We start from the raw sequence: 12,127 nt of genomic DNA, 5'->3' as shown, positions 1-12,127 counted from the left end.
CCTCCACCTCCACGACACACACCCTCCCCGATTTACTGACACCAAGTGACCGCTTGCCAGTCTCTAGGACAGGGGAGGCAGAGAGGCGCTCGTGGATGGCTGCTGGGGAAGCAGTTGTCTGTAGGTTGCTAGGCAAAAATAAACATCAGAGACACCTCCCATTTCCTTACAACTCCGAGCCTTTTCCCGGCGCGGCCACTGGGAGAGACACACCTTCCTTTCTGCTCTCCGCCGTCCGGAGGGACACCTTTAATTCTTCTCGTTCCCAGGGCCGAGTCTCTCTCCGCTTCCCTTTCAAGACACGTGGAGAATTTCCCTGCCCTTTTCACTTGCCACCTACAGCCTCTCATTCCCTTGCAGACTGAAAAACTGCTTGCCCGTCACACACCTGCGTCCTGTAGTGTGTGGAACATCCTTTGTACAGAGGTCACAGGTTTTGTCACCTCAACAGTTAGGAAGGAGGAAAGAGCCAGGCAATCTCGGACGACAGGCCAGAAAGCTTTGGGGGCGGGGGGAGGGCATTTCCTTACGGAGTAGTACCCAGTCTCTGAAGTTCGGGGAGACCTGGGTCCATTATGTTCTGCCTCCAGTATCCTGCAGGGCCTCTGTCTGGACCAAGTTTGCAGGCCTGAACTAGCGCAGACTCAAATCGGAAAGAGGCCACCTCCTGCGGAGTCCCATCGCCCCTACTGTTTGCAAATTGTCATAGCAACTTCCCAGAGAGATCACACTCACTTTATACAAATGCCAAAAACATGGAGTGTTTCAAAGATAGAATGTGACCCTGTAAGAGTCTCCAGGGCATTAAAGATAGGGAGCATTGGCAGAGGGAACAGGTGGCAGAGTGGAATTTTGCCTAATGGTGTGTCCCTCCAAAAAAAAAAAAAAAAAAAAAAATCTTGGTGCCTTTGCCTAATCAAGTAGAATCACAGTGAAATAATCAATTTAATAATATGCTTAATCTGACCCCATCAAGAACTGTTCCCTTTTGCCTACCTTCCCATTCAGATTCACTTGGGGAAACATGTAGTGTTCAGAATTAACTAAAAGAGGGGCGCCTGGGTGGCTCAGTCGGTTGGGCCTCCGACTTCGCTGGGGTCATGATCTCACGGCTGGCTGGCTCTAGGGTTCGAGCCCCCAGACGGGCTCCGGGCTGCCCGCTCCGAGCCTGGAGCCCACTTTGGATTCTGTGTCTCCCTCTCTCTTGCTCCTCTTCTGCTCACACTCTGTCTCTCTCTCTCTCAAAAAGAAATAAACATTTAAAAAAAGAATTAACTGAAAGAAAAGGGGCTACTTAGTAGCAGAGAGGAAGCCAGAACCCATTCCCAGGCTCCTGGTCTGATTTCTCTATGCTTTCTATTACTGCCATGGATTTTTAAGAAACTCACACCTCCTTCCTTCTTTCCACTTCAAAACGATTATTTTCATACGGTATTCCTTTTTTTCTGTAAATGAGTACTCCATATAACTCATATTCAAATAAAAAATTTGAAGCAAAAAATCAATTTTAATATAACCTGACACCCTTTCACTTAAATCATTCTTGCAATACTTGAATAGGAAATAGGCACTGCTTTTTCATGAAGAAGGAAAATGCTAGGTACTCGAAGTCATGGTTTGTAAAATCCAAGTTAGTAATATTAATCTACACATTAAACATGAGGAAAGGGAGGATTTTTTTTTTTTTTAATAGAAGGACACAAAGAATCATTAACTTTAATCAAAGAAAGAAAAAGATACATGTTTGGGGAACTTTTCCTAGTAAATTGTTTTATGACAGATCAGGTATAATTTCAATTTTATATTTTTGTTGTTTCTTGTCTTAGGGAAAATTTGCAATTAGTCTAATCATTGGCTGTTTTAATTATAAATGGCACACCTTTCAAACTTATATTCTTACTTAGCTCAAAATGAGTATTTGCAATTTCTTGGATTTCTCTCATTATGTTAAATATTGATGAGTTCAGCCTGAATTAACGTCAAATACATGTGCAAACGTATTTGACAAACTCCTTGAGCTTTCAAGAAGAATGAACTGGGTTAATGCTAGGAGTTATTACCCTCAAGCTTATTAATTATCCTGAATATTTACCTCTTTATAAAATTCTTTCACAAATATCCTCGTGTTTCATCTTCACAACTCACAACCTGACCAGAGTTGTGTTGATGTTAATAGTAATCTCCTCCGGGGGCTCAAGTCCCTCAGTTAATTAATAGTAATCTCCTCCGGGGGCTCAAGTCCCTTCGTTAAGTGTGTCTGCTCTTTGATTCTTGTCTGTTGGAAAAACTCCATCTGTTTTGTATGTTTGTCAAATCCAGATTCAAATAACAAGTAGGTAGGCAGGATGGGGCTGGATTAGAAAGAAGGAAATTTTGGGGAACTCAGAATGGAGCCTTGTGGAAGGAAGTTGTTTTCAGTGGGAAAAATAGTGATGGATCACAGAGAAATTGGAAACGAACAAGAAAATTGCTGGTTTCTGAAACACATTCCCTCATTGAATCCCTTTATCCCAGAAACATTTACAAAGAATTTAGTGTGTGTAAGGCCTACAGGATATGATGAATCATCAGATGGGGTGCGCTGGGCTTCAGTCTGGCAATCTATTAGGATCTCATTCTTTTATCTAATTAAGCAAGAAACAGTAAGCACCTAACATATTTTTGATACTATTAGTTCTGGGGTCACAAAGTTAAATAAATAGTCTCTGATTCTGGTCATTGTTATTAAGAAGCTCCCACCCCAGGAGAGGCGACAAGACATTTAATGACGTGATGGGGCAGAAATCGAGGCGGGTAGGAGGTACAATGGCGGCACATGGAGGGAATGATGAACTGTACCTAAGTGGTGACTGGAATCAAAGAGTCTGTGCTTCAGTGAAGGCTTAAAATGTTTTTGCTGTTTATTTATTTTGAGAGAGAGAAAGAGAGAAAAAAAAAAAAAGCATGAGAAGGGAAGGGACAGAGAGAGAGGGAGAGCGAGAATCCCAGGCAAGCTTCTCGCTGTCAGCACAGAGCCCAATGAGGGGCTCGAACTCATGAACCATGAGATCATGACCTGAGCTAAAACCAAGAGTCAGAGGCCTAACAGACTGAGTCAGCTAGGCGCCCTGTCATCCAGGCTTTAAAGATGCTTGGGAGTTTGCCAGTCAAACCGGGCTAGGACATTCTAGGCAGAAGGAATAGGGTGTGCATAGGTACCAAGGTATAAGAAAGCATAGCATATTTTGGGAGAAGGGTCAGCAATTCAAAATAGAGGAAGTCTGGAGTGGCAGGGAAAGGGTTGGTACCGTCACCTTCGTGAGGTCAGGGTTATAGATGGTAGAGGCAGGTTAAGAATCATCTGAAGTTTTACCAGCTGTGGAAATGTGAAAACAAGGTACAAGGTCTTTTAAAGCAATTAGGTAAATCACCAAGGAACTGACTCATTTTGGAGAAGATAGGCTTGCGGGTTAGTCAGGCTTAACTCCCCTCAGTAGAACGCTTTTTGCTGATGGTTACCTTCCACGTGCCCATCACCAAGGTCCAGGACCATTTAGAGAAAAGCATGACCTTTATCACCCAAAGTCCATGATGTAACGTCCTCAGATGTAGGAGGCATGGATGTCATAAGCGAATGGTCACTGGGTATTTCCACTCAACTCTGTGGCCATGGCCAGTGTGGAAACAAGAAGACATTTCCACACCAGTGGAAAGTTGGTGATCCAAAGTGTCCGGGCAGGCTGGTCATGTTTTGTTTAGTGTCCTTACAGAGCCAATTTCCTTAACCCTAAGTTGGGGAGAGAGCCCCAAAAGCAAGCTAGGTATCTAGAAAGGCTGAGGATATTGTTCAGCATTTCTTGGGGATAGTTCATCTGCTTTTCCCAACTATACCCTAAGGACCGAGTTAATGTGAAAACCAGTAAGCAAAGGAAAGAGAAAGCTACATCCTGGGAGTGGGGAGTAACTCCGTCTTCGGCACCAACAGGACAAATGCAAGCAGAGTGGTGGCCAGTGTGTCCAGGAGCTTCGAGAGGATAGGAGTGCCACGACCAGATAGAGTCCCCACCAGCTGGCCACGCTATTGGCACAACTCACAGAGCAGGCCAGTGTTTCTCAGCCCTCTGGAGACAGGCTGAGAAGGCTGTGCTGGGAGCAACCAGCCAGGAGCAGGTGCCCTGGAATCACGCTGGGCCCCGCTCCAGCAAAAAAGTGGCAACAGAAACTCTGACAGCAACTCTACGAGGGGCTCTGGGAGAAGAGAAAGAGCGGTGTGATTCTGCAACCCAGACAAGAGCAGGAGGGTCAGTGACATTCCAGGTCGTGGGATCTTTGGTGTCACTGGAACCACATGTAGTGTCGTCTAGTAGCTAGGAAGGGGCAAGTGGGAAGGAGAAGACCGTTTCATGAGCACCGTGAGGGTTACACTGGGTATTGCCGCTGGTGTGCTTCACTGAATGGAAATGAATTTATTTTAGCCACGGATAAGGAAAACCATCCACTGTTCATACTGTCAGGACTCGGGGCACCTGGGTGGCTCCGTCGGTTGAGCACCCGACTCTTGATTTTGGCTCAGGTCATGATCTTGCAGTTCGTGGGACTGAGCCCTGTGCGGGACTCTGCCCTGAGCTTGGAGCCTGCTTCAATGGATGTGAATTTCTACCGCTCTTCTAATTCATACCGTAGTAGGCACTGTGGAAGGCAAAACACAAACACGCCTTCTTTTCAAGGAACTTTCAGTCTAGCCTGGGAGAAGACTCACATTCCAGGAAACATTCAGCAACACAGTAAAGAGCAGCTACTTTATATTTTCCTGTTTCTTCTTTGGATCCATTCTTCCACCCTGCTTGGTGCCACAGGAAGCTTTACGGAAGGCATTGGTGGTCTTCCCTGCCCATTAGCGTCTAGTTCGGTTTAACCATTGGAAGGTCTTGGCAAGACACCCAAGGTGTGTCTTAGGTATGTTTTGAGGACAGTGAGGTCGGACTATCTCCCTGGTTCTCCCCACACCAGCTCACCACAGATTGGCTATGGCCCGTGACCAAAGACCTCCACTCATGTCCGGCAGCCCTTTCCTACAGCTGTAGCTACTCCCTTAGAGTTCTGGACCCTGTTCACACCCCTTGCCCCTTCAAACCTACGGGCGGTAAAGGTTTCCGGCTGTTGCTAGTTCTATGGGCTTGATTTTTCCCTCGCTTATTTCCCTTTATCCCATTTAAGGTAGTCCTTTAATTAAACTCTTTGTGCCATGTTTTTTTTCTGCCAGATCCTGACGTATACAGACTTACACGGACTTACATATATTGTATCTCCTATAGAGTGTAGGCTATGGAATCTAAATGCCATAGAACCCCAGAGGGCTAGGAGAATCAGGGCTTAAGAGGAATCAGAGGGGAACTCCGGGTGAAGGCAGAATTTGATCTGGGCCTCAGAAAATGAGCAGACTTGTCTTAAGCAGAAGAAAAAGCTTCCCAGGCCCGATGGAACCGTGCACAGCGGCAGCCTCTGGAGCAGAGAGGGTTGCTGAGGAGGCCTAGGGAACAGCAGGGTCGTAGGGTGGGGGGCACATCCAGGTCACTGATGGCCACGAAATCCAGAGAAAGGAGTTTCCACATGGCGTGGATGGAAACAAAGGCCACTGGAGATTTCTGAGCAGTGAGTTGACCTGGAGAAAGTGCTTAGCAAGGAATGTAGATCAATCTGGCTGCAGTGTGTTAGAGAGACATGAGTGGGGGAGGGAGTAGAAACAGAAGAGACCAGTTGGGAGGTGGTTTCTGGAAATAGCTGAGGGGGGTGGCACAAGGAGCCTGGGGCAGATACTGGTTATTTGGATGCTCTCTCCAGAGCCCAGGAGAGGGGCCTTGAAAGTAAGGGGAAGCCAGAAATAATGGAAGCACCACATGCTTTCCTTGCTACCTTTGGGTCTCAGAAGCATACAGAATTCTTAAAGCTGCTTATCAAGGAATTTCGCAATGAAGCCTATTGAAATGATCAGCTAGGGGCGCCTGGGTGGCTCAGTCGGTTGGGCGTCCAACTTCGGCCCAGGTCATGATCTCGCGTTCTGTGAGTTCGAGTCCCGCGTCAGGCCCTGGGCTGATGAATCGGAACCTGGAGGCTGCTTCCGATTCTGTGTCTCCCTCTCTCTCTCTGCCCCTCCCCCGTTCATGCTCTGTCTCTCTCTGTCCCAAAAATAAATAAACGTTAAAAAAAAAAAATGATCAGCTAAAGTGAGACATAATTAGGAGGTAACAAGTCAGGGAAACCTGGAATCCAGAAAGATTCCCCCATCACATCTCCCCCCCCCCCAGTAATCTGGAGACAGGATTTGTTGATCGCTCAGGGAGAATGAGTTATCATAAATGAGGAGCAAATAGTGTGTTCCAGAGCCCAGTTTCGTTGGCCAGAGTCCCGTCTATTGTGAGGACTGATGCACTGGCTTCTGACCGACGTTGGGTACAGACTGTTTAACACATTCGGACTAAGGGGTACCTGCCACTAAAAGAAAATGCAAAAATCTGAAGACGCTCCCCTCTTCCTTTCATTATCTTGCTTTTAAAGAGGTATTATAAAGAGGTGAAGGAGAGGAGAGGATCTGGAATCAGCCATGCTCCAGTTTGCTAGGTAGCCCTCAGCGTGAAGGCCTCCTACACCTTGCAAGCATGAGCCGTTCCTGCATCTTTGGACCTTCTAGCTCCAGGCCTCCGCAGACCAAGTCTGGGGACACAACTTTTGGCCCCCTCAGATGAAGGTTTGTTATAGGGCAAGTTCAGAAGAGCTTGGTTCAGTATATTCCTGCTCATCAGAGAAACCCAAAGATGCTAAACTGACTCCAGTTCTGAGGGCTTCTAAGACCTCAGTTAGCTGGAAAGAATGCAGCACTGGGTCTAAGGCTAAGGGAACTTCCCCAAGAATAATGGCGCCATTGGCAACACCTTAGCTACCTAAGTAGCCTCGAAATAATAGCTAATAGTTGTATGAGACGTTCACACGTCCAGGTAGTATTCCAAGAACTTTTCCCGTGTGAACTAATATAATTTCCACAACCATCTGCCTGGCAGATGCTATTATTAGTTCCATTTTAAAGGTGAGGAGACTGAAGCACCGAGAGGTTAAATGACTTGCCCAAGGTCACACAGCTAAGACGTGATAAGGCAGATATTCTGGCTGTAGAATCTGTGTGGTGACTGCTTTCAGCGCTAAGTGGAGATTTTACCAGCTCACCACCACGATTGCCTCAATCTCATTGTCACCATCAATAACATTTCATGTCACAAAATAAACTTTTCAGAGAAGGCTTTGAGGTTTATATGGTCCTTCAGCTGTGGTCATTCTCAGTAACCCATTACTCATGGCAAAGTGCTTCACAGATGGGAACAGTGAGACGGGAAGCCCAGAGTAGCACCCCCGGAGCCACAGGTGGAGCCAGAGGAGGCATTAGGGTCAGAGCCCAGGTTTGTTGACTGCTAACCATTTTTTCTCTCTTTTCCAAACCAAATTATTATAAAATTCCCTTAATTTCAGAGATGAAGGGACGGGGATTCCCTAAAAGCAGGTACCACAAAACGGACAAGTTTTGATCTCTCAGGACTTCGGGGGCAAATTCCTGTTTTGACATTTCCAGGAATGATTTGAGTCTGGTCTTTACTAACACCCAGCTTAAAGAATTAACTTTACTGGATTCACAAGAAGTCCAAACACGAGTGAATGATTTCCTGTTTAACCCATTGTAGCAAATCGGCCCCTTTGCCATGAGCAAATGGAAAAGACAAGGAGTCTTTGGCAGTAGAAGGGAGTCCTCTCTACCAAGCTGGCCACTCCATCTAGACCACCCCGGATCTCTGGGGGAATGGCTCGTTACATTATGCTTTTACAAATAGCCATGCTCTGGGGCGCCTGGGTGGCTCAGTCGGTTGAGCACCGACTTCGGCTCAGGTCACGATCTCGCGGTCCTTGAGTTTGAGCCCCGCATCGGGCCCCTGTGCTGACAGCTCAGAGCCCGGAGCCTGTTTCAGATTCTGTGTCTCCCTCTCTCTGACCCTCCCCCATTCATGCTCTGGCTCTCTCTGTCTCAAAAATAAATAAACGTTAAAAAAAAAAAAATTAGGGGCGCCTGGGTGGCGCAGTCGGTTAAGCGTCCGACTTCAGCCAGGTCACGATCTCGCGGTCTGTGAGTTCGAGCCCCGCGTCAGGCTCTGGGCTGATGGCTCGGAGCCTGGAGCCTGTTTCCGATTCTGTGTCTCCCTCTCTCTCTGCCCCTCCCCCGTTCATGCTCTGTCTCTCTCTGTCCCAAAAATAAATTAAAAACGTTGGAAAAAAAAAAATTAAAAAAAAAAATTAAAAAAAAAAAAACAACAAATAGCCACACTCTTATTCAGGTTAAAGGGGTTGACAGTGTGCTTGCTCACGAAGATAGTATAAATACTCCCTGGATAATCTAAGCCCCAAACTCAGTTTTTTTGTTTGTTTGTTTGTTTTCAATTAGCTCTGCACAAGTAAGAGAAATTACTTTTGGTGATCGATGAATCTGAGTAACTGTTAAATAGTCCTGGATAGTTTGAACACTTTTGTAGTCAAAAATAGCTTTGACTGAAGAAAAGCTACTTGAAATTTCATTATAGACAATGCATTGTACTTGTTGGTTACTTCTCATCAGATGGTGCTGGACAAGTCCACTGTTTACACAGCAATGTTCTCTAGTGAAGGTTTGAAATACAAAAAACAAAAAACAAAAAATCTAAAGGCCCATAGGCAAAGGTGTGCATTTAGCACAGGTGCAGGTGAATGGCCCCCGATCGGCATTTCCAAAGGGCACAAAAAATAAAAATGGCCCAGGAAGTAATGAACAACTTACATGTAAATATATAAAGAAGAGATTAAGAAGGAGTTGTTGGTAAAAAGAGGATCGCTTTTTGGGAAAGGAACAGTTTTCTCATGACTGGGAAGGGACAACAGAAATAAAGCAGCTGAAAGGCTACAGACAGCAACACTTGAACACGACAGCAGAAGAGTGATCAGTCATAGTGGAGGTACCGGTAAGAAAGAGGAGAAAGGAAATGGGGGTGGGGAGAGACCAAGAGGCAGAGAGGTGGGAAGAACTCTACAGAAATTTTTGCAAGGAGGGAGCCCGGATGGCTCAGTCGGTTGAGCGTCCAACTCTTGATTTTGGCTCAGGTCATGATCTCATGGCTCATGAGTTCGAGCCCCGCGCTGGCCTCTGTGCTGACAGCAAGGAGCCTGCTTGGGATTCTCTGTCTCCCTGTCTCTCTGCCCCTCCCCCACTCGTGCTCACTCTCTCTCTCTCTCTCTTTCAAAAATAAATAAACACTTGTAAATATTTAAAAGAAGACATTTTTATAAGGACCAGGAGGAAATGTTTGAGGCAGGGTTGCACGTGGGGTGCAGGGGAGAAAACAAAACAGGAGTAGGACCAGAATGCTCAGTCAGATGATGTTCTCAGGAGACACATGGTTATGGCTTACCTTTCTAAGTGAGCTCACCACTTCTTTGTCAGCCTCTTTCCACTGAGAGCCCTGTGTGTGCTCTCCCTCTCTCACACCATACTTGCGTTCTGTTCTCCTTTCCTCTCTGCCTAACCCACGGCGAGTGAGGAACCTGACAAACATTTCCTACAACGCGGACTTCAGAGAAAACGATTTTGTGACAGTTTTGTCCTTGAGCTACGTGTCAAGCTCTGTGCTGTTTTGCCTGCGCCGGGTCCTTGAAACCTCACTCAAATGAGGCAGGTATGTTATTTTCTGATTTTAGAGAAGACGGAGACTGCAAATGGTTCGGTGACTTGTTAGTGATGGGCCGTAATCAGATGGGAATTCAGGGAAATCTGGTGCCAAAGCTCACTCTTACCCACCCAGAACGATCTGCAGACTGCTCTGGGGCATGAAGAATGCCCACACAATTCCATCTGACCCGACAGTGGCATCTTCTGCTTCTTCTTCTTTTTTTAATGTTTATTTATCTATTTTTGAGAGAGAGTGAGAGCACAAGTGGGGTATGGGCAGAGAGAGGGGGAGAGAGAGAATCTCAAGCAGGCTCTGCCCTGTCAGCACGGAGCCCGATGTGGGGCTCGATCCCACAGACTGTGAGATCGCGACCTGAGCCGAGATCAAGACACTTAATCGACTGAACCATCCAGGCGCCCCCGTCTTCTGCTTCTAGAGTGGTACTTCTGCATTCTCCTCAATGGCTGGGGAGTGGAAAGGAAGGGAAATCTCCTCCACAGAAGTCCTGACATCAGCATGCTCAACCCAAGCAAAATCTAGGGTCTCTTCCTCATTTGCTGTACTGTTTCCATGGTGCTGTTTTCCAGCTCAGCCCGTATGTTGCCTTTCTGTATGTGCCTATCTGTGTTGAACAGAATTGCTTCCTCTAACTACTGTGCTATTAAGACAGCATCTGGGGCGGGGAGGGGGGGGGGAAGCAAGATCCAGGGAATGTATGCAAAGAAATGATCTCTGAAGTATGTGAACCAGGACAGGATTCCACGTTCTTGATGTGATTCAGTCAAGTACCAACATATTTGTAAGTGGGAATGTTGACTAATCATCTAAGTTGGTAGAGAAAGGTTATCCAACAGCAAGAAATTCCTGTCTATTTCAGATCTTTGAAAAAATCCGAAGTGTCTGTGACTCGGTATTTGCTGAGTTTTTCGTCCTTGAGAAATGAAAAATCAACATACTTTTTTGATGAAGGCAACAAGGGGTTGTATGTTGTGAGCACAGATCTCATTAACTGACTGAATGAAATGTGGCCAGAATAAAAGGATTCAATGACCCTCTAGAAGGAGATAATATTCTTTACTTCGAGAAGGCAAAGGAAAGGAGAAGGACACCTCTTCCCACCCTTTTTTTTTTTTTTTTTTTTCAGTAAAAGGAGTCTCGTATGGAACTAACTGGTAGCAAAGGGTGCTTAAAGGGACTGTTCGCAAAGAGTAAGTCAGGGGGAACACTACCATCCTGACATGCGACAAGGTCTTACAAAGTGCCAAAGAAGTCACTGAGCAGACACGTGGCTAGCTGACACTTGCGCCAGGACCCAGAGTGAGACTAAGAACTTCCTTATTTGTGCAAAGGCACCCATTTTTCAACAGCAGCTTCCAACCTCGGGCTTACCCCTCCTAACCTATGTCAGCAAATCGCTCCGCAGTTCGCAAAGTAGGATCTGGGTTTACGGGTGAGTGACCAAGATACGTCGGTCTGTCAGCTTCCCCTTGAGCCCAGTTCTTCCAGTCTCTTTCTTGTTTCCAGGGCTTTCCACGCATCTTGTCCCTGGTCACGAAAAGTTTTCCTGAAAGGATTGGGGATTATGTAGAAAATGGGGGCGTAGGTGAAATTAACTGAAATGGTCATGCCTCTGTCTGAAGTCTAAGTCACTTTTCCCTTTCATCTCAAGCAATAGATGATTTTATCTTAAACCCCTAACAAAAACCTGAGGACATTTTGATTTGTTGCTGGTGAAAAGTGATTTGAAGACTCCAGCTGCACTCTTGCTCTCCTAGGAACAGGAGCTAACACCAGGCAGAACTTACTGATACCCTCATGCCTCCACGTCCTCCTCCTTCCAGACTTCTGGAGCTCTGCCATTACTTATGGTCTTGCTTTCCTAGCTCGCTGCCTCTGTTAGGGGAGTAGGAGGGAAGAAGACACTCTCCTACCTAAGGTGTTAGCTGGTAAGTGTTTTAAGATATTACCCCACTCTGGGGATATCCACTCTCTTGATTATTTTAGAAAAAAAAAATGAGGGGAGCCTGGGTGGCTCAGTCGGTTAAGCATCTGACTTCAGCTCAGGTCACGATCTCGCGGTTTCTGAGTTCAAGCCCCGCGTCGGGCTCTGTGCTGACAGCTCGGAGCCCGGAGCCTGCTTCAGATTCTGTGTCTCCCCCCTCTCTCTGCCCCTTCCCTACTCATGCTCTGTGTCTCTCTGTCTCTCAGTAATAAAGAAATGTTAAAAAGAGAAAAGAAAAAGAAATAAATGGAAACTTTCCTTCTCTGCCCGCCCCCTCACCCCCTGCCACCAAATCTATTTGTAGGAATAGAAATGAGGCCACTATAAGGCAAGAGTCTCTTAGGAAAGTTCCCGGGAAGACAGAACTCTTCCCAGACCCCTGCTCAAATCACAGCCCCTGAACAAGGGGCCA

Source organism: Panthera uncia, chromosome B4 (assembly GCF_023721935.1).
Source record: "Panthera uncia isolate 11264 chromosome B4, Puncia_PCG_1.0, whole genome shotgun sequence".
In the NCBI taxonomy this organism is placed as follows: domain Eukaryota; kingdom Metazoa; phylum Chordata; class Mammalia; order Carnivora; family Felidae; genus Panthera; species Panthera uncia.
The sequence above is the reverse complement of the archived record's forward strand: the minus strand, read 5'-3'. Positions refer to the sequence as shown.